This window comes from Lissotriton vulgaris, chromosome 6 (genome assembly GCF_964263255.1).
Source record: "Lissotriton vulgaris chromosome 6, aLisVul1.2, whole genome shotgun sequence".
In the NCBI taxonomy this organism is placed as follows: Eukaryota; Metazoa; Chordata; class Amphibia; order Caudata; family Salamandridae; genus Lissotriton; species Lissotriton vulgaris.
The window spans coordinates 194,676,249-194,698,901 of record NC_141694.1 but is presented as its reverse complement, the minus strand read 5'-3'; the positions used below and the strand labels follow the sequence as shown (position 1 = coordinate 194,698,901).

Below are 22,653 nucleotides of genomic sequence, written 5' to 3'. Positions count from 1 at the left end.
CAGGCTGCTTGGGCACTCCTTCTTCTCTATACCAAGACTTTTTTTTAATTAGACACGTGTTATAGCGCTCAGATGGGTGGTATCCAAGCACTGGCTGGTACCAGCAACTTGAGAGATCGCTCACTGGGTTTAACTTTATGCGCCTACTACAGAACTTTTACAGTGCAATACAGTGACATTAATCCGAACGTGTGTTCTTACTTAGCGCTTAATACAGCAATGTTACCGTTTCTAGAAGCTGTAAATAACATATTGACCTTTCACGTGTGTAGCTCGCTGAGAGCGCTGCGTGGGTTCTTGCCATTGACCTAGTTGCTTGTAGGTCTGCTCGTCAAGCACTTTCCGTAACGCCCCCCCCCTCCCCCCCCCCCCCCCCACACACACACAATTGAAAGCTCCCACTGACCATGACTACGTTGGGGGCACCGGCGCACCCGCCTGCTCATCTCACCACTGTTAGATTCATTCGTCCTGCACAGGCTGCACTCACTCATGATCAAAACAAACAAATACGTCCCTGCTGCCTTTCACCAGCCCCAGGCTGTTAAACGTGGCCACGAAGTCTGCCAGCACCGCCCGTCTGTTCCAAACTTTCCAAAGTGCCTCGCGACTTCGGAGTGGGTCTTATGCGCTGCACTATTACATTGTTCAGGCGCGCTCGTGTTTTTAATGCGTGTCCCTAAAGTGTTTGTGAGTTTGGAGCTGTTGAAATCAGAGCGACAATTAGTAGAAAAAAACGCACACTGTTAATGATAATTTGTATTATTGCAAGACCACCGTGTGGTGGGCTGCGATGCGACCACAGGAATGTGAACACTGCGACCCTGCCGTGGCCCACCCACTGTGTGGACTACCAAAGATGGTTCTTGACAGTGATCTGTGCAGCAGGGAAGAAATTCCAAACATACGTTCACGTGGTGATTGAGCATGGATGGGCCAAGAATTATTTTCTTTTGCAGAAACGATCCATTTTAGATCAAGTCACCCACAGCTGACATGGATGTTCCTTTTAATATAGAACGCTGTGAACTGAATCACCTTCAGACATAGTAAATGCTGAACCAAGGGAAGCCGGGCACAGGAATTGGAAGTATTTTGTCTAGGCTCACACAGTTTGTCCTAGTGGGGAGCTGTGGTCTGGGAGGAGTTATAGTCAGAATCCAGGCTGCATTGGGGTAAAGGTGATTGGTGGGTGCATGTTCTGCTGAGATGCGCTTTGAGGAGACAGACAGTTCTTCTATTTGTAATTGTTTGGTCTCGCCGGTGTGCATGTTTTAGGCGAGAATGTCCCCCGTCTGGTAACTTAGTACACTACCACGAAGTCACGTGCTCGAATCCCTATATTCCACTCAGCCTTTCATTCATTCGACGTGGATAAAACAAATCCATGGCAAAAAAGAAAAAAAAGGAAAATCCGTTATCTATCAATAGCGTTCCCTATAGGGGATGAAAGGTACTACAGATACCTCTCTTCTGGGTGTGTAGTTATGTCCACTAGGTACAATTTACACAATTCATGTGCTTCTTGGAGTAGAAGAGAATTTCTTTAAAGGCCCTCCGTCAACGCCATTCACATAGGCCCTCTTCTAGAATATGACTGATGCTTTAAAATTATTTTACATTTTGTACTGGGAGAAAGCGGCATTACTGCGACGAGCCTGGCCCTCTCGAACTAAGAACCCTCCCTCAGGGGTTTAAAGTGTGATTTAAAAAAACTGCGGTGTCGCTAAAATGGGCGTGGTCGATGTAAATAGGGCGTGGCTTTAAACAGCTAAAAATCTGTGCTTAGCATAGTATGCCGCCCACTAGTATTTTGTCTCTTCTGTCATTTTAACCAGATCAGATATATAATACAGCATGTAACATTACACCTACAACAAGTCAGGTCTATTGGCTTTGTTCCTTGCATAAGATACAGAAGCAACACACATGGCTTCCTTGTATATATTATTAACAATGTTTCAGTTCTGAAAAGATGAGCGTGTGAAAGAACTATACCGAGTCTCTTTGAAGTTACATCACAGGCAGTGAAGGGTGGTGCTGCTGCAGAGTTAAGATTTTTTCCACTCTGTGGGTAAAATGGAGAGCCCGATAGAGACCCATCACGGCACCTGGTCTTTAGTCTACTACCTGTGCTGAGCACCGGCAGGACCCGGCCCACTTAAAGCCGTGCCCTCTGATGTTTACCGTGTACTTTGCTGCCCGAGTGAGTAGCTGATGTCATTTACAAGTGTTCTGTGGCTTTTCCCTCCGGCTGCAGAGGATGGTGCGCAGTCAGGAGTTTTACGTGCCCTTCCTTGGCATATGCAGTACACGCAGCATCTCCACCACGTGTGCAATATCTAACTGTATATATACACACTTAACACGCCTGTAGACGCCCGTAAGACAAGCACGCGCTGTGTGAGCTTGGGCATCCGGCCCCGTTTGCAGGCCCAGGTGCTGTAGGAGCAGATGAGCTCGGCGAGGTTCCTGCAGGCCTCTGGGGCTGCTTGTTTGCTTTGGGGAAGTTACTGCCAGGTGCCCGGGGGATTAGCTCGCTCACAGCTTCGATGCAGCTGCCGGCTCCTGTCTGTAGCAAGCAAACAACTGCTGGGGACGGAAGAGCTGCCATTGTGCACCCGAGACGGATGACACGGAAAGAAGGTGCTTGTTAGCAGGGCCTCTGAGTAATTAATGAGGCTGGAATAATAACAAAAGAGCGCTATTTTACATTTTTTTTATTAAACAAAAACTCTTTTGTTTGTCCACCCACCATTTCGCCTCTGGGCGCTGTAGCTAGTATCTACATCTTGGAAGTCAGGTATGACTTGTTGCTGTATTTTTCTCTGATATGACAGTGCACAGCGACAGAGCCAGTGTGAGTGAACTGCACTCCAGTATGTACACGCAGCAGGCGCCCTGTAACCGGATGCCCTGTAGATGTCTGGTGAAACACGCTGCGCCTCTTCGCCCAGGCGCTGGCAGGGCGCTGCCAGGCTCTGACATTCACCAGAGCCCCTCCCCTTCGGGCCCCTCCCTTGGTGCATCTGGCAGGCCCGCGGGGTCGTCACCAGTGCGAGAAATGTCACCTCCGGGTGCGATGTGCGGCCCTCGTTATCACAGAGGCCTGGAGGTTCCTGTGTCAGCTGACGGGCTCCCGTTTCAAGCTTGAAGCACAAATCCAGAGAGGAAGGGGCTAGCCAGCCCTGGGAGCAGGAGTCTGTGTCCTGGCGAGGCTTCCAAGGGCCCCAATGCAAGCAAGGAACATGGCCTCCATCCCCTGGTTTGATACAGCCTTCGAAGTGCATGAACAAAGAGGAACTCTGACCTTTAGTGCAATGGGGCGGGTTCAGTGAGTGTGGGGCGGAGTCAAAGGTGTGACAAAAAAGACAAGAATATTCTGTGACTCATATGCTGATCTTGTCACTTTCAACTCCATATAAAATAACGCACACACCTTAATGGAGAATAAAAGAAAGTTAAACTAATCCATTAAAAATGTATTATTTTAGGTTATCAAACCTTTGGTGATGCGGTCGCTGAACTTTAGTTACGCCACTGAAGCCATCATTTTAAACTTGCATTACATACAGGAGGCCTTTAAGTGGGATGTAAAAACTGGGGGGTCTCTCAAAGGGGCGTTGCGATGTAATTAGGAAGTGGCTTAAAAAGTAAGCTAAAAATCAGTGCTTAGCATAGTGTACCACCCGACTGGTAATTTGCTGCTTCTGTCATTGCATCCACACATATAATACAAGAAGTAAAATCACACCTACAACTAGCCAGAACTATTGGCTTTCAATCAATCAATCAATCAAGACACTTATAAAGCGGACTACATACCCATTAGGGTCTCAAGACGCGGGGGGGGGGGGGAGGGGGTGTGAGGGCTGCTGCTACTGGTCGAAGAGCCAAGTCTTGAGGAGACTTCTGAAGGCCAGTTGGTCTTGGGTCTGCCGTAGGTCGGTGGGGAGGGTGTTCCAGGTCTTGGCGGCGAGGTGGGAGAAGGATCTGCCGCCGGCGGTCGTTCTTCGGATGTGAGGGACTGTGGCGAGGGCGAGGCTGGCTTAGCGGAGCTGGCGGATGGGGTGTAGGAGCTGAGTCGTCTGTTGAGGTATGCTGGGCCGGTGTTGTGGAGAGCTTTGTGTGCGTGGAGGAGGAGCTTGAAGGTTACCCTCTTGTTGACGGGGAGCCAGTGTAGGGCTCTCAGGTGAGGGGTGATGTGGCTGCGGCAGGGGAATATCGAGGATCAGGCGTGCCGAGGCGTTCTGGATGCTTTGCAAGTGTCTCAGGAGCTTGGCCGACATTCCTGCGTAGAGGGTGTTTCCGTAGTCCAGCCTGCTGGTGACGAGGGCCTGGTGACTGTTTTTCTCGTTTCGGTGGGGATCCACTTGAAGATCCTGCGGAGAATTCGGAAGGTGTTGAAGCAGGATGAGGAGACGGCGTTGATCTGAGAGGGTGGCGCCGAGGATGCCCCCTATGTTGTGTGCGTGGTTGGTGGGTGTCGGTGCTGTTCCCAGTGTTGTCGGCCACTAGGAGTCTTCCCAGGCTGAGGGGGTGGGGCAGAGGATGGGAACCTCCGTCTTGTCTGAGTTCAGCTTCAGTCGGTTGTTCTTCATCCATTCAGCGACGTCCTTCATTCCTTCGTGGAGGTTGGTTTTGGCGATGTGAGGGTCTTTAGTGAGGGAGATGATCAGCTAGGTGTCGTCGGCGTAGGAGATGATGTTGAGGTCGTGCTGTCGGGCGACGTGGGCGAGGGGTGCCATGTAGATGTTGAACAGCGCCAGGCTGAGGGAAGAGCCCTGGGGTTTGCCGCATATGATCTGGGTGGCCTTGGAACCGAAGGGGGTGAGGCAGACACTCTGAGTTCTGCCGGAGAGGAACAATGTGGTCCAGTCCAGGGCCTTCTCTTGGATTCCGGCGTCGTGTAAGCGTGTTCGTAGTGTGTTGTGGCAGACCGTGTCAAAGGCGGCTGACAGGTCCAGGAGGATGAGGGCCGCTGTTTCTCCGTTGTCAAGCAGGGTCCTGATGTCATCAGTGGTGGCGATGAGGGCGGTTTCGGTGCTGTGGTTGCTGTGGAATCCGGACTGGGATGGGGCCAGAATCTTGTTCTCCTCGAGGTAGCAGGTCAATTGGTTGTTGACCATTTTCTCAGTGACCTTCGCCGGGACCGGAAGCAGGGAGATGGGTCGGAGGTTCTTGAGGTCCTTGGGGTCTGCCTTGGGTTTCTTGAGTAAGGCTTTGATCTCGGTGTGCTTCCAGCTCTCCCGGAAGGTTGCTGTCTCAAAGGAGATGTTGATTACTCTCTGGAGATGGGGTGCAATGGCAGTGCTGGCTTTGTTGAAGATGTGGTGAGGGCATGGGTCTAATGGTGATCCGGAGTGAATGGTGTTCATGATCTTGCTGGTGTCCTTGTCGTTGACGCTGGTCCAGGATAGCAGACGGTTGTTGGTCATGGGGGTGGTGGTTGTCGGGGTGTTCGTGGCGCTGAAGCTGTAGTAGATGTCGGCGATCTTGCGGTGGAAGAAGGTGGCCAGTGAGTCGCACAGGTCTTGCGAAGGCGGGATGTCGTTGCCAATGGTTGTTAGCTTCATAAGTTAAATAAGCAACAACTATGGCTTTGTTGTATAGAATATTGAAAATGCTTCAGTTCTGTAATGAAGAGTCTGTGAAAGAAATATAACAAGTCTCTTTGAAGTTATATCAAAGGCAGTAAAGGGTGGTAGTACGGCTGCAGCGTCAATATATATTTTTTCACCCTGAGGGTGAGGGCAAAAATGGAGAGCCCAGTAGACCCCCGTCTCAGCACCTGCTTTTTAGAACTGCCGGTGCTTATCACCAGAAGGACCCGGCCCACTTAAAGCCCTGACATTCAGTATGAAATGTGCAAAAATGTTTCCAATAACAAATTGCTGTAACAATATAGATTTCAGTAATACCCAATAAGATTGTACCTATTCCAAACATGTTTCTAAGTGTCCAATAAAAGCACACACTCCAGAACTCAGCTGGTAACACCCTTACATTACTTCTCAAGCAATATTATCACCAGGAACCGTCAAGCAACTCTATCAGTTTAAGCCAAAACCGTTTCCAGGCAGCATTACATTTGCAGATTAACCAGTTGCACACATTTACATTTATTTCAGCAGCAGGCACCCTGGCAAGAAGGCTTGTTTCTTGTTTAGCTCTCTGTGCCTCCCATAGTATCTTAGCACAGGACTCTTTCTTCCATTAAGCCTAGGTATCCCAGCTGTTGGAATTACCCATCCTGTAACGGGGGCTTTTAACAAAAAGGTGGGGCACTCTTTTTATTAAATAAAAAAATTATATGCATGTCATGCCCCACAGATCCGACCCACTTCAACTTTTGGATTGATATCAAAAACAGCTTTAATGTGGGTGTGGTGAGCCTCTCATACCTACGCGTCCTGGTTCCAGTGCACTTGCAGCATGATTGACAGCTACACCCCTGGAAGTAGAGACCTAAAGATACTTTTCCTAAAGATAGACGTGGGACATTTAGTGACTCGCATCCTGCGAGAAAAAGCAAATATTTGTCAGGAGAACTGAGGGAGACAACCTCTGCATCATTCTAAGAGATCTGCATGAAAATACGGGACGACAGCGCACTACTTCTTTGTGTGTCACCAAATTCAACACGGGCCCTGATTCAGAGGGGCATATTCACAAGGAAATGGAGGAGCCTGCAGCTGCAGCAAAATTAGCAGCACCACACTCTGCCATTTCCAAAATGCAGGAATGGGCCGTATTCACAACAATACGGTGCACCCCTGTGTTTTCCCTAGTGCTAAAAATAGCTACCTAGCACCAACACAGACACCCTTGCGCCATAGCGCAAGGTTGCCTGCATTGCAGGGAATGATTGTTTATGTGCAGGAAGGTGCTCCTTCCTGCACATAAACAATCAATAATGGCTATTTTTTTTACTTCTGTTTGCCTCATTCTGCAGCACACAAAGAAAAAAAAGGAGGAATATTAAATACAATTATTTCTCCTCTTTGCCATTCCAATGCCTGCTATTGCATGGCATACGCTTTTAGGACTCCCTCAGATTTACACAACCTTGTAAATCTGAGGCAGCATCAAAAAGCAATGGGTGTTGCAATAGAATGCCCACAGTAACACCCATTGCACGCTACTTTCACGCAGAAAACTGCATGAAAGGGTACCATATTTACAAAGTGACATAAGTCATAAAAAGTGGCTTAACACTACTTCGGAAATATGGAGCAGGGCTTTGCACCATAGTAACGTAGCTAAAAGTGACATACATGTGGTGCAATCCCCTTGTTAATATGCCCCAGGGTTTCTAAAACTGAGTGCATTATTTGCACCAATTTTTGGTTGTGAGTCATGTGTAAATTGCGCTCGAACTGGCAATATAGTACCTTGTGAAAATCCCTTCTGGGCTGTGCTAGTGTATTCTTGCTGCTGGACTGTGCAGTTTGTGCATGCACACCGCTTGGCTGTGGTGCTACTTTTATGAATTATTCTGGACAGTATGCAGAATGTTCCAATCAATCAATCAGTATTTATATAGCGCAGCTAATCAGCCAGAGGGGTATCCAGGCACTTTGCTGCAGGTCTCAGTTGAGGAGCCAGGTCTGAGTCCCTTCCGGAAGTGAGGTACAGAGGTGAAGGTGGCGGCAGTTCTAGGCTTTGGCGGTGAGGCGGAAGAAGGATCGTCCTCTGGCGCGGCTGCGGCAGATGCGGTGTGTCTGAGCGAGGGCGAGGTGTGCGGAGTGGAAGTCTCTGGTGGGTTGGCAGAAGGTCAGACAGTGATTCGTGTAGTGGTGTCCATGGTTGTGGAGGGCTTTGCCATTGCTATTGTTGTCTGATTGTATGTGGTGCAAGAAGAAGCTTCAAAATGTAGTAAATCTGCACCCATAAAGGACGCCTGCACAAGGATGCAAGATTTACTTCTTTTTGGTATTCAAAATATTCCCAGTAGTACGCCTTTGAAACTGCACCAGGCGTAGGTATCAAGGCATCCTAGTGTAAAGATCACAGGACAGCTCCCCAGAGCTCCTATTTGCCCTGTGCAAAGTTACACATAGGTGAATGGAACACACTGTGGAGATGTAGATTTTTCTTCTCCACAGAGAAAACATGTTTCCTAATATAGAAAACTCTTCCACTACACTCCCTTTAGATCTGAGTGGGGTCTGTTCCCTTCCCGTCCTAGAAGGAGAGTTACAAAAGCCCTTCATTGGAGTAAATCTCCTACTATTTCCAAAGTGGAAAAGTGTCAGAGAAGAGTTTGAGGATCCCTACAAACATACAAGTGTGGGTGTGTCTATAAACCTACATGCCTAACAACTCTTAACTGCATTATTTCCCACTCATTGTGTGAATTTGCTACTGTGGATTTCTCCACACCCTTAGCAGAGAAATCTGCTGTAATAAAACTATTTACACATGTCAGCATTACCTTTGTGAATTCCCAGCAGGCATAAATGTGGGTATTTTGTGCAGAAACATACCTTTACTTTGTGAATTGGCCCTTCTCTTTAAATCCATGAGTGCCGTTTAGAGGATTCTTGGCCAGTTCATTGACATTTCTCCTGTCTTTCTTGATTTCCTGGCATAGGTATCCATAGTCCATAAATGAGTTCAGGCAATACAGTACCACCCATCTTTGTGGATGCAATATAGACCTAAATCTCAGCCTTTGACAGTGTGCACCATCCTTCTGACTTTCTTCTTTAGACCTCAGCTAAGCACACATTTCCTTCCAACTTCCCTTACCTTTTTTTTCCTAATCAGGTTATTTTATGTATACCTTTGATCTTGCCCACTTCTTTCTACCTTAACTTTCAGCCAACATTTCTAGCTCTTTTTAGCTTCCCACCAAGAGCTGATTTGATCTTCTCCAGGATCAATTCTTGTCATGGAAGACATCATACTTACCTTGCGCAGTCACTGTACGGCTGGTATAATTGGCATACCAGAGGTCTGCACCCCTGCCCGTTATGACTCCTGTTGAAGGATTTTGTATGGTAAATTCTTCACTTTCTTTTTTTTTTTTCTTTTTTTTCTTTCTGTTTTACAATTTATCAGTCTGCTTTTTTACATTCTAGAAAAAGAATCCCAGGATTTTGCCTCCTGTATGTTTTCGCCTAGCTTCTTCGTGGTCCATGATGCCAGCTGACGTTGTGAGAACAATCAGCCATATTCATCAACCTGAATTGCGCTCACAAATGGCCAGATTCTGAGAATCTGGCCATTCGCGAGTGCGATTTTTGCATTTGGGATTCATCATCCCAAAATGCAATAATCGCTATTTGCGAAATCGCATATTTGCGAGGAATTGGATTTAAGGAATCTCTAATAGAGATTCCTTAAATCCAATTCATCACCCTATTTGAAATTGCGAATTCGCAATATTTGGTCGCAATTTACCACGAAATCTGACTTCGTGGTAAATTGCGAAAAAAGAGTAAAAAGCACTTTAGTTCATTTTTTTCTTTTGCATGTTACACACACACATGTCCTCTGGACATGTGTGTGCGCAACACCTGTTAAAATGTGCATTTGAGGGGTGCTACAGGGTGTCCTTTGGACACCCCTGGCACCCTTCAAATCGCAATCTTATTTGCGATTAGCAAATTGCTAATCGCAAATAAGGAATACTCCCCATTCATTCCTATGGGCCTTTCGGCCCTTAGGAATGAATGGGGAGTTTTTCCTTATTTGCGATTAGCAATTTGCTAATCGCAAATAAGGAATCAGTAGGAATCGCAATAATTTTTGCTAATCCTACATGAATCCCGTTTTGCGAGTCCTTAATAGCGAATCGCTATAATTCGCTATTAGGGCCTCGCAAAACGGGAAATTGATGAATATGGCTGAATGTATCCAAACTGACGAGATGGCAACAGATTGTTCTGCCACTTCTCCAGATCTTTCAGTTGCACATCAAACCGTTGACTGATTACACCACACTTGTTTAGTCTGCCAGTGAGATTCACAACAATTTTTCCAGCTCGGTGATCATCAATGATTTCAAATTCACCAATGTAACCATGTTTCATCATCACAGTTAAGAAACGCACAATCACTTTGGAGCATGGCCTGATCATAACCTGGCGTTTTCCACGTTCTTCTGCATTGTTAATGCTTTTCAGAGCATCGGCAAGTACATTCATGCGCACCATGGTGCCAGTCCTGTACTGTAAATTCTTCACTTTCAATGCGATTGATCATATGATGTTAGTGAAAGCACACACAAAGAAACCTGAAAGCTATATTGACCTTATTTCCACCAGGACCTGATTTTCTAAAATCCTTTTTGGAAACATACTCTTTCTTCTCAGAAAACTGTTCTGAGGCTGCAGGCTTCTGTGGTGTCATTCAGTTGGGTTTAGATCCTGCTAAGTGCTTCGGTCTGAGTTTGTGTGTTGGATGGTCTAGTCCTGGTAAAGGACGGGTACTCCATTTAACTAACTCCTTGTCATGTTGGATCTCTGGACTGATGTTTAGTCGAGGATCCAAATACTTTGTAATGAATTGGGGGTACCGTCCTCTTCCCGGGATTGACATGTCAGTAGCCTGCCCTATGTACATTGCTTTTAGACAGCATCGCTAGCCAGCTTAAAAGGTGAATGGTGTCGTGCCTTGTTTTAGGGTGGCAGTGGTGTCTGCTGTTTGCTTCCTGGATAAGCTAAATTACATAAAATGAACTGTGTTGATGTGTGTCACGAGTTCTGGCCAAGGTGTCCTATTGCTTGTTAATGTGTGGCGTGTCATGGCGGCTGTTGTGTGCAGTTATAGGCAAGGATAGGGAATACTTGTGCTCTGTTAAATGTATATAAGATGTTCAGTTTGGAAGTTTGTGCATTTGTTGTTCCGGGTGCTATAGCATTATTTTGTGTTAAGTGGCAGGTCCTTGGGTTTCTTCCATATTTATAGGTATAACCAGGCACCTGAGGGCTATGAGTTTTTAAAAGACGCCTACACACACACGGCTCAGTAATCCAGCTGATAGTAACCACTAAGGCTATGCAACCTTTCTGAATGCCGGGAGAATGACCTGTGGGCAACATTATTCCAAATAAGATGTACACCAGTTGGAGTGATAACCAAAGTTAGTGGCAAGACCCGTGTAAGGTTTTAAAGGTAGGGTGTCAGGAATCCATGTTGGAAGATCCCAGGACAGGCAGGACATATTGAGCCCCAATTGTAACTACTGGGGTCTATCGCTACCGGTGTCCTGTGGTCCTTACAGTTGATACAAAATACACAAGAGAGCAGACTAGGTCTGAAAGGAGGGCGGTTCAGCTGTGCTAGCGAAAGTGCAACAGTGGGTGCGTGTGTGAACGTATGCTGTTGAGAACATAGGCTGGAAAACTCCCATCAGACCACCCTTTATGGTGGATTTTACGTCATGTGGGATGTTTTGCTGATCATTCCAAGTTACAACCGACCATGTAGTGCCGCTGTGAAATTGGATGTCAGTGATCTAGCCATGATGACCATTGTGAAGTGGTGTGTCCTAAAGTGCAGTGCTAGGGTGACAGTGAAAAAATTAATTAAAACTTAAAATTGACTACACAGGCGCTGTACAACATTCAAAACGTAAACTATGTGCCATTTGTTAAAAACACGCCGAGTAGTATGACTACCCCATGGCGCTGTGCAGAAGGGTCGACATGTTTCAGCCTAAGGGGCAAGGCCCCGGCTTTCTTCAGGACCATATGAAACACGCTACTGCAACTATGAACAATGTGTTGAGTGAAAAGGACACAAAATGTACTAGAAAAGTTACATATCTGCCTGGAGTCATCACAAATGAATGCCCACTGGTAGGGGAGAAGAACGTCTTCTTCCTAGAGAAAATGTTAACAAAGCACTATATTACACACAAGCAACCATAAGATTACACAAACACCATACCAACAAAACACACCTAGCTGAATGAAATTTACATTCAGCATTATGTGAACAAGCATAATAGCTTAAACACCATGAAGCATTTCTCCACGATGTTACTCACCCAGCGTTATGTGGGTGAAGGCCTCACCTCACCCGGCGACCGCTCGGGAGTATGAGGCCCCGCTCTGTAGTGTAGAAAAAAGGAACACTGTAAGCACACAACTCTACAGTGTCCACGCCAATAGCTCTACACAGAAACCCCACAGACGTGTGTTAGTTACCCAACTGCTCAGCCCAGAGTCCAACCTACAACTAGTCACTTAAAAAACAAAGCGCTATGGTATAGTACATATAACCTCTGAGTGGTTTCTTAATACCTCCCAGGCAACTGCCTAAAATCACGGTGTAAACTCATTAGTAGGTGTTCCTAATGACTGACTTAGGGATAGTCCATACTAAAGGGTTGACGGGGTGCCCAAAGATATCAAGCCAAAATGTCCTTAACAAACCCCTGGGTCTGAAGGGCTAAGGGGACCCTACAGACTCATCAGCTCAGGTTTATTAAACTCAATAGCGTTGAAACGGGGCTAGCTGGTAGCGAAGGCATAAACAGGAGACTCACCTGTCCGTCGGTGCCCCCAATGGTAAATCGAGCGGAAGTGGAGGTGTTGGCCAAACCGCCTCTCGTTGCTATATAGCTGCCGGTAATCAATTAGTGAGGCAGAAAAGGGCGTTTGTAATCCTGTTAGCTGTGAGCAAACGCGCGAGATGGAAGCGCGAGGAAAAAAGAGGGACACTACTCTTTGACGCATGCGCGGTAACTTACATTTACCGATCAATGACAAACAGTGTATTATCACACTGTTAGCAACCAGCGCGACAATAATCCAAAAGATTTACAGTTTACTAGTCAGCGCGGATACCAGAAAGAAGTACTTTTAAAAGAGTAGCTCAATGAAGCGCACAATATGATTCATGCGCGTGGCTGGTAGGGAGACACTCCGAATGTGTCATGCGTCAAGTGAAACTGACCGAGTCTCACTGGAAAGTAGCGAGATAAACTCGTGAGCTTAAGTTCCTTGAGTTTCTTAAGTGGAAGGCTAAATGTGCGCTGTAAACCCAGAAACTCACTCGCAATTATCGCATGAAGTGCAAAACAAATAGTTGGTAACTGTTTATATTATAAAAACGACTAAGCGTGATTGATGGAGAAGGTTTACTTCTGATTGTGCATTGAACATGTCTATATACGGGGGAGATCTGGCCAAGGGACCTCAATCTTAGTATTTATTTACAAGAAATACTGTACCCTGAAAAGAAGGAATTAATTCCTGCGTAGAGAGACAACTCCTTGGTGGAGTGTATCATCTAGTTGCGCTGGAGCTAATAAGACCCTTGTGAGGGATCAATGTGTTCATGATTATGGAGTTGTTTATTACCATGAAGTATCAAGAAAAGTAGGTATAGGACAAGGTGGACAGAAGGGATTCACACACAATTAAGTAGGGTGAGCTTTACGGGTGCAAAAGAAAGTATATTGCAGCCAATTTAGAAGACCCGCAACCGGAAGGTTGCTCTTAATACTAGAAAACAAAACATGTATGTGGAGGGTCAAGGGGAATATTTAATGACCTCTCTGCTCGCTCCCCTACACCTGATACAAAATACACAAGAGAGCAGACTAGGTCTGACAGGAGGGCGGTTCAGCTGTGCTAGCGAAAGTGCAACAGTGGGTGCGTGTGTGAACGTATGCTGTTGAGAACATAGGCTGGAAAACTCCCATCAGACCACCCTTTATGGTGGATTTTACGTCATGTGGGATGTTTTGCTGATCATTCCAAGTTACAACCGACCATGTAGTGCCGCTGTGAAATTGGATGTCAGTGATCTAGCCATGATGACCATTGTGAAGTGGTGTGTCCTAAAGTGCAGTGCTAGGGTGACAGTGAAAAAATTAATTAAAACTTAAAATTGACTACACAGGCGCTGTACAACATTCAAAACGCAAACTATGTGCCATTTGTTAAAAACACGCCGAGTAGTATGACTACCCCATGGCGCTGTGCAGAAGGGTCGACATGTTTCAGCCTAAGGGGCAAGGCCCCGGCTTTCTTCAGGACCATATGAAACACGCTACTGCAACTATGAACAATGTGTTGAGTGAAAAGGACACAAAATGTACTAGAAAAGTTACATATCTGCCTGGAGTCATCACAAATGAATGCCCACTGGTAGGGGAGAAGAACGTCTTCTTCCTAGAGAAAATGTTAACAAAGCACTATATTACACACAAGCAACCATAAGATTACACAAACACCATACCAACAAAACACACCTAGCTGAATGAAATTTACATTCAGCATTATGTGAACAAGCATAATAGCTTAAACACCATGAAGCATTTCTCCACGATGTTACTCACCCAGCGTTATGTGGGTGAAGGCCTCACCTCACCCGGCGACCGCTCGGGAGTATGAGGCCCCGCTCTGTAGTGTAGAAAAAAGGAACACTGTAAGCACACAACTCTACAGTGTCCACGCCAATAGCTCTACACAGAAACCCCACAGACGTGTGTTAGTTACCCAACTGCTCAGCCCAGAGTCCAACCTACAACTAGTCACTTAAAAAACAAAGCGCTATGGTATAGTACATATAACCTCTGAGTGGTTTCTTAATACCTCCCAGGCAACTGCCTAAAATCACGGTGTAAACTCATTAGTAGCTGTTCCTAATGACTGACTTAGGGATAGTCCATACTAAAGGGTTGACGGGGTGCCCAAAGATATCAAGCCAAAATGTCCTTAACAAACCCCTGGGTCTGAAGGGCTAAGGGGACCCTACAGACTCATCAGCTCAGGTTTATTAAACTCAATAGCGTTGAAACGGGGCTAGCTGGTAGCGAAGGCATAAACAGGAGACTCACCTGTCCGTCGGTGCCCCCAATGGTAAATCGAGCGGAAGTGGAGGTGTTGGCCAAACCGCCTCTCGTTGCTATATAGCTGCCGGTAATCAATTAGTGAGGCAGAAAAGGGCGTTTGTAATCCTGTTAGCTGTGAGCAAACGCGCGAGATGGAAGCGCGAGGAAAAAAGAGGGACACTACTCTTTGACGCATGCGCGGTAACTTACATTTACCGATCAATGACAAACAGTGTATTATCACACTGTTAGCAACCAGCGCGACAATAATCCAAAAGATTTACAGTTTACTAGTCAGCGCGGATACCAGAAAGAAGTACTTTTAAAAGAGTAGCTCAATGAAGCGCACAATATGATTCATGCGCGTGGCTGGTAGGGAGACACTCCGAATGTGTCATGCGTCAAGTGAAACTGACCGAGTCTCACTGGAAAGTAGCGAGATAAACTCGTGAGCTTAAGTTCCTTGAGTTTCTTAAGTGGAAGGCTAAATGTGCGCTGTAAACCCAGAAACTCACTCGCAATTATCGCATGAAGTGCAAAACAAATAGTTGGTAACTGTTTATATTATAAAAACGACTAAGCGTGATTGATGGAGAAGGTTTACTTCTGATTGTGCATTGAACATGTCTATATACGGGGGAGATCTGGCCAAGGGACCTCAATCTTAGTATTTATTTACAAGAAATACTGTACCCTGAAAAGAAGGAATTAATTCCTGCGTAGAGAGACAACTCCTTGGTGGAGTGTATCATCTAGTTGCGCTGGAGCGTAATAAGACCCTTGTGAGGGATCAATGTGTTCATGATTATGGAGTTGTTTATTACCATGAAGTATCAAGAAAAGTAGGTATAGGACAAGGTGGACAGAAGGGATTCACACACAATTAAGTAGGGTGAGCTTTACGGGTGCAAAAGAAAGTATATTGCAGCCAATTTAGAAGACCCGCAACCGGAAGGTTGCTCTTAATACTAGAAAACAAAACATGTATGTGGAGGGTCAAGGGGAATATTTAATGACCTCTCTGCTCGCTCCCCTACACCTGATACAAAATACACAAGAGAGCAGACTAGGTCTGAAAGGAGGGCGGTTCAGCTGTGCTAGCGAAAGTGCAACAGTGGGTGCGTGTGTGAACGTATGCTGTTGAGAACATAGGCTGGAAAACTCCCATCAGACCACCCTTTATGGTGGATTTTACGTCATGTGGGATGTTTTGCTGATCATTCCAAGTTACAACCGACCATGTAGTGCCGCTGTGAAATTGGATGTCAGTGATCTAGCCATGATGACCATTGTGAAGTGGTGTGTCCTAAAGTGCAGTGCTAGGGTGACAGTGAAAAAATTAATTAAAACTTAAAATTGACTACACAGGCGCTGTACAACATTCAAAACGCAAACTATGTGCCATTTGTTAAAAACACGCCGAGTAGTATGACTACCCCATGGCGCTGTGCAGAAGGGTCGACATGTTTCAGCCTAAGGGGCAAGGCCCCGGCTTTCTTCAGGACCATATGAAACACGCTACTGCAACTATGAACAATGTGTTGAGTGAAAAGGACACAAAATGTACTAGAAAAGTTACATATCTGCCTGGAGTCATCACAAATGAATGCCCACTGGTAGGGGAGAAGAACGTCTTCTTCCTAGAGAAAATGTTAACAAAGCACTATATTACACACAAGCAACCATAAGATTACACAAACACCATACCAACAAAACACACCTAGCTGAATGAAATTTACATTCAGCATTATGTGAACAAGCATAATAGCTTAAACACCATGAAGCATTTCTCCACGATGTTACTCACCCAGCGTTATGTGGGTGAAGGCCTCACCTCACCCGGCGACCGCTCGGGAGTATGAGGCCCCGCTCTGTAGTGTAGAAAAAAGGAACACTGTAAGCACACAACTCTACAGTGTCCACGCCAATAGCTCTACACAGAAACCCCACAGACGTGTGTTAGTTACCCAACTGCTCAGCCCAGAGTCCAACCTACAACTAGTCACTTAAAAAACAAAGCGCTATGGTATAGTACATATAACCTCTGAGTGGTTTCTTAATACCTCCCAGGCAACTGCCTAAAATCACGGTGTAAACTCATTAGTAGGTGTTCCTAATGACTGACTTAGGGATAGTCCATACTAAAGGGTTGACGGGGTGCCCAAAGATATCAAGCCAAAATGTCCTTAACAAACCCCTGGGTCTGAAGGGCTAAGGGGACCCTACAGACTCATCAGCTCAGGTTTATTAAACTCAATAGCGTTGAAACGGGGCTAGCTGGTAGCGAAGGCATAAACAGGAGACTCACCTGTCCGTCGGTGCCCCCAATGGTAAATCGAGCGGAAGTGGAGGTGTTGGCCAAACCGCCTCTCGTTGCTATATAGCTGCCGGTAATCAATTAGTGAGGCAGAAAAGGGCGTTTGTAATCCTGTTAGCTGTGAGCAAACGCGCGAGATGGAAGCGCGAGGAAAAAAGAGGGACACTACTCTTTGACGCATGCGCGGTAACTTACATTTACCGATCAATGACAAACAGTGTATTATCACACTGTTAGCAACCAGCGCGACAATAATCCAAAAGATTTACAGTTTACTAGTCAGCGCGGATACCAGAAAGAAGTACTTTTAAAAGAGTAGCTCAATGAAGCGCACAATATGATTCATGCGCGTGGCTGGTAGGGAGACACTCCGAATGTGTCATGCGTCAAGTGAAACTGACCGAGTCTCACTGGAAAGTAGCGAGATAAACTCGTGAGCTTAAGTTCCTTGAGTTTCTTAAGTGGAAGGCTAAATGTGCGCTGTAAACCCAGAAACTCACTCGCAATTATCGCATGAAGTGCAAAACAAATAGTTGGTAACTGTTTATATTATAAAAACGACTAAGCGTGATTGATGGAGAAGGTTTACTTCTGATTGTGCATTGAACATGTCTATATACGGGGGAGATCTGGCCAAGGGACCTCAATCTTAGTATTTATTTACAAGAAATACTGTACCCTGAAAAGAAGGAATTAATTCCTGCGTAGAGAGACAACTCCTTGGTGGAGTGTATCATCTAGTTGCGCTGGAGCGTAATAAGACCCTTGTGAGGGATCAATGTGTTCATGATTATGGAGTTGTTTATTACCATGAAGTATCAAGAAAAGTAGGTATAGGACAAGGTGGACAGAAGGGATTCACACACAATTAAGTAGGGTGAGCTTTACGGGTGCAAAAGAAAGTATATTGCAGCCAATTTAGAAGACCCGCAACCGGAAGGTTGCTCTTAATACTAGAAAACAAAACATGTATGTGGAGGGTCAAGGGGAATATTTAATGACCTCTCTGCTCGCTCCCCTACACCTGATACAAAATACACAAGAGAGCAGACTAGGTCTGAAAGGAGGGCGGTTCAGCTGTGCTAGCGAAAGTGCAACAGTGGGTGCGTGTGTGAACGTATGCTGTTGAGAACATAGGCTGGAAAACTCCCATCAGACCACCCTTTATGGTGGATTTTACGTCATGTGGGATGTTTTGCTGATCATTCCAAGTTACAACCGACCATGTAGTGCCGCTGTGAAATTGGATGTCAGTGATCTAGCCATGATGACCATTGTGAAGTGGTGTGTCCTAAAGTGCAGTGCTAGGGTGACAGTGAAAAAATTAATTAAAACTTAAAATTGACTACACAGGCGCTGTACAACATTCAAAACGCAAACTATGTGCCATTTGTTAAAAACACGCCGAGTAGTATGACTACCCCATGGCGCTGTGCAGAAGGGTCGACATGTTTCAGCCTAAGGGGCAAGGCCCCGGCTTTCTTCAGGACCATATGAAACACGCTACTGCAACTATGAACAATGTGTTGAGTGAAAAGGACACAAAATGTACTAGAAAAGTTACATATCTGCCTGGAGTCATCACAAATGAATGCCCACTGGTAGGGGAGAAGAACGTCTTCTTCCTAGAGAAAATGTTAACAAAGCACTATATTACACACAAGCAACCATAAGATTACACAAACACCATACCAACAAAACACACCTAGCTGAATGAAATTTACATTCAGCATTATGTGAACAAGCATAATAGCTTAAACACCATGAAGCATTTCTCCACGATGTTACTCACCCAGCGTTATGTGGGTGAAGGCCTCACCTCACCCGGCGACCGCTCGGGAGTATGAGGCCCCGCTCTGTAGTGTAGAAAAATGGAACACTGTAAGCACACAACTCTACAGTGTCCACGCCAATAGCTCTACACAGAAACCCCACAGACGTGTGTTAGTTACCCAACTGCTCAGCCCAGAGTCCAACCTACAACTAGTCACTTAAAAAACAAAGCGCTATGGTATAGTACATATAACCTCTGAGTGGTTTCTTAATACCTCCCAGGCAACTGCCTAAAATCACGGTGTAAACTCATTAGTAGGTGTTCCTAATGACTGACTTAGGGATAGTCCATACTAAAGGGTTGACGGGGTGCCCAAAGATATCAAGCCAAAATGTCCTTAACAAACCCCTGGGTCTGAAGGGCTAAGGGGACCCTACAGACTCATCAGCTCAGGTTTATTAAACTCAATAGCGTTGAAACGGGGCTAGCTGGTAGCGAAGGCATAAACAGGAGACTCACCTGTCCGTCGGTGCCCCCAATGGTAAATCGAGCGGAAGTGGAGGTGTTGGCCAAACCGCCTCTCGTTGCTATATAGCTGCCGGTAATCAATTAGTGAGGCAGAAAAGGGCGTTTGTAATCCTGTTAGCTGTGAGCAAACGCGCGAGATGGAAGCGCGAGGAAAAAAGAGGGACACTACTCTTTGACGCATGCGCGGTAACTTACATTTACCGATCAATGACAAACAGTGTATTATCACACTGTTAGCAACCAGCGCGACAATAATCCAAAAGATTTACAGTTTACTAGTCAGCGCGGATACCAGAAAGAAGTACTTTTAAAAGAGTAGCTCAATGAAGCGCACAATATGATTCATGCGCGTGGCTGGTAGGGAGACACTCCGAATGTGTCATGCGTCAAGTGAAACTGACCGAGTCTCACTGGAAAGTAGCGAGATAAACTCGTGAGCTTAAGTTCCTTGAGTTTCTTAAGTGGAAGGCTAAATGTGCGCTGTAAACCCAGAAACTCACTCGCAATTATCGCATGAAGTGCAAAACAAATAGTTGGTAACTGTTTATATTATAAAAACGACTAAGCGTGATTGATGGAGAAGGTTTACTTCTGATTGTGCATTGAACATGTCTATATACGGGGGAGATCTGGCCAAGGGACCTCAATCTTAGTATTTATTTACAAGAAATACTGTACCCTGAAAAGAAGGAATTAATTCCTGCGTAGAGAGACAACTCCTTGGTGGAGTGTATCATCTAGTTGCGCTGGAGCGTAATAAGACCCTTGTGAGGGATCAATGTGTTCATGATTATGGAGTTGTTTATTACCATGAAGTATCAAGAAAAGTAGGTATAGGACAAGGTGGACAGAAGGGATTCACACACAATTAAGTAGGGTGAGCTTTACGGGTGCAAAAGAAAGTATATTGCAGCCAATTTAGAAGACCCGCAACCGGAAGGTTGCTCTTAATACTAGAAAACAAAACATGTATGTGGAGGGTCAAGGGGAATATTTAATGACCTCTCTGCTCGCTCCCCTACACCTGATACAAAATACACAAGAGAGCAGACTAGGTCTGAAAGGAGGGCGGTTCAGCTGTGCTAGCGAAAGTGCAACAGTGGGTGCGTGTGTGAACGTATGCTGTTGAGAACATAGGCTGGAAAACTCCCATCAGACCACCCTTTATGGTGGATTTTACGTCATGTGGGATGTTTTGCTGATCATTCCAAGTTACAACCGACCATGTAGTGCCGCTGTGAAATTGGATGTCAGTGATCTAGCCATGATGACCATTGTGAAGTGGTGTGTCCTAAAGTGCAGTGCTAGGGTGACAGTGAAAAAATTAATTAAAACTTAAAATTGACTACACAGGCGCTGTACAACATTCAAAACGCAAACTATGTGCCATTTGTTAAAAACACGCCGAGTAGTATGACTACCCCATGGCGCTGTGCAGAAGGGTCGACATGTTTCAGCCTAAGGGGCAAGGCCCCGGCTTTCTTCAGGACCATATGAAACACGCTACTGCAACTATGAACAATGTGTTGAGTGAAAAGGACACAAAATGTACTGGAAAAGTTACATATCTGCCTGGAGTCATCACAAATGAATGCCCACTGGTAGGGGAGAAGAACGTCTTCTTCCTAGAGAAAATGTTAACAAAGCACTATATTACACACAAGCAACCATAAGATTACACAAACACCATACCAACAAAACACACCTAGCTGAATGAAATTTACATTCAGCATTATGTGAACAAGCATAATAGCTTAAACACCATGAAGCATTTCTCCACGATGTTACTCACCCAGCGTTATGTGGGTGAAGGCCTCACCTCACCCGGCGACCGCTCGGGAGTATGAGGCCCCGCTCTGTAGTGTAGAAAAAAGGAACACTGTAAGCACACAACTCTACAGTGTCCACGCCAATAGCTCTACACAGAAACCCCACAGACGTGTGTTAGTTACCCAACTGCTCAGCCCAGAGTCCAACCTACAACTAGTCACTTAAAAAACAAAGCGCTATGGTATAGTACATATAACCTCTGAGTGGTTTCTTAATACCTCCCAGGCAACTGCCTAAAATCACGGTGTAAACTCATTAGTAGGTGTTCCTAATGACTGACTTAGGGATAGTCCATACTAAAGGGTTGACGGGGTGCCCAAAGATATCAAGCCAAAATGTCCTTAACAAACCCCTGGGTCTGAAGGGCTAAGGGGACCCTACAGACTCATCAGCTCAGGTTTATTAAACTCAATAGCGTTGAAACGGGGCTAGCTGGTAGCGAAGGCATAAACAGGAGACTCACCTGTCCGTCGGTGCCCCCAATGGTAAATCGAGCGGAAGTGGAGGTGTTGGCCAAACCGCCTCTCGTTGCTATATAGCTGCCGGTAATCAATTAGTGAGGCAGAAAAGGGCGTTTGTAATCCTGTTAGCTGTGAGCAAACGCGCGAGATGGAAGCGCGAGGAAAAAAGAGGGACACTACTCTTTGACGCATGCGCGGTAACTTACATTTACCGATCAATGACAAACAGTGTATTATCACACTGTTAGCAACCAGCGCGACAATAATCCAAAAGATTTACAGTTTACTAGTCAGCGCGGATACCAGAAAGAAGTACTTTTAAAAGAGTAGCTCAATGAAGCGCACAATATGATTCATGCGCGTGGCTGGTAGGGAGACACTCCGAATGTGTCATGCGTCAAGTGAAACTGACCGAGTCTCACTGGAAAGTAGCGAGATAAACTTGTGAGCTTAAGTTCCTTGAGTTTCTTAAGTGGAAGGCTAAATGTGCGCTGTAAACCCAGAAACTCACTCGCAATTATCGCATGAAGTGCAAAACAAATAGTTGGTAACTGTTTATATTATAAAAACGACTAAGCGTGATTGATGGAGAAGGTTTACTTCTGATTGTGCATTGAACATGTCTATATACGGGGGAGATCTGGCCAAGGGACCTCAATCTTAGTATTTATTTACAAGAAATACTGTACCCTGAAAAGAAGGAATTAATTCCTGCGTAGAGAGACAACTCCTTGGTGGAGTGTATCATCTAGTTGCGCTGGAGCGTAATAAGACCCTTGTGAGGGATCAATGTGTTCATGATTATGGAGTTGTTTATTACCATGAAGTATCAAGAAAAGTAGGTATAGGACAAGGTGGACAGAAGGGATTCACACACAATTAAGTAGGGTGAGCTTTACGGGTGCAAAAGAAAGTATATTGCAGCCAATTTAGAAGACCCGCAACC

General features: G+C 45.6%; 1 protein-coding gene across 2 annotated transcripts in view; it reads left to right on the top strand.

Moving 5' to 3' along the window:
* Positions 1–22,653, top strand: part of CLIC5 (CLIC family member 5) — a 593,433-nt gene that overhangs the window by 213,851 nt on the left and 356,929 nt on the right. The gene's annotated exons all lie outside the window — the stretch shown is intronic.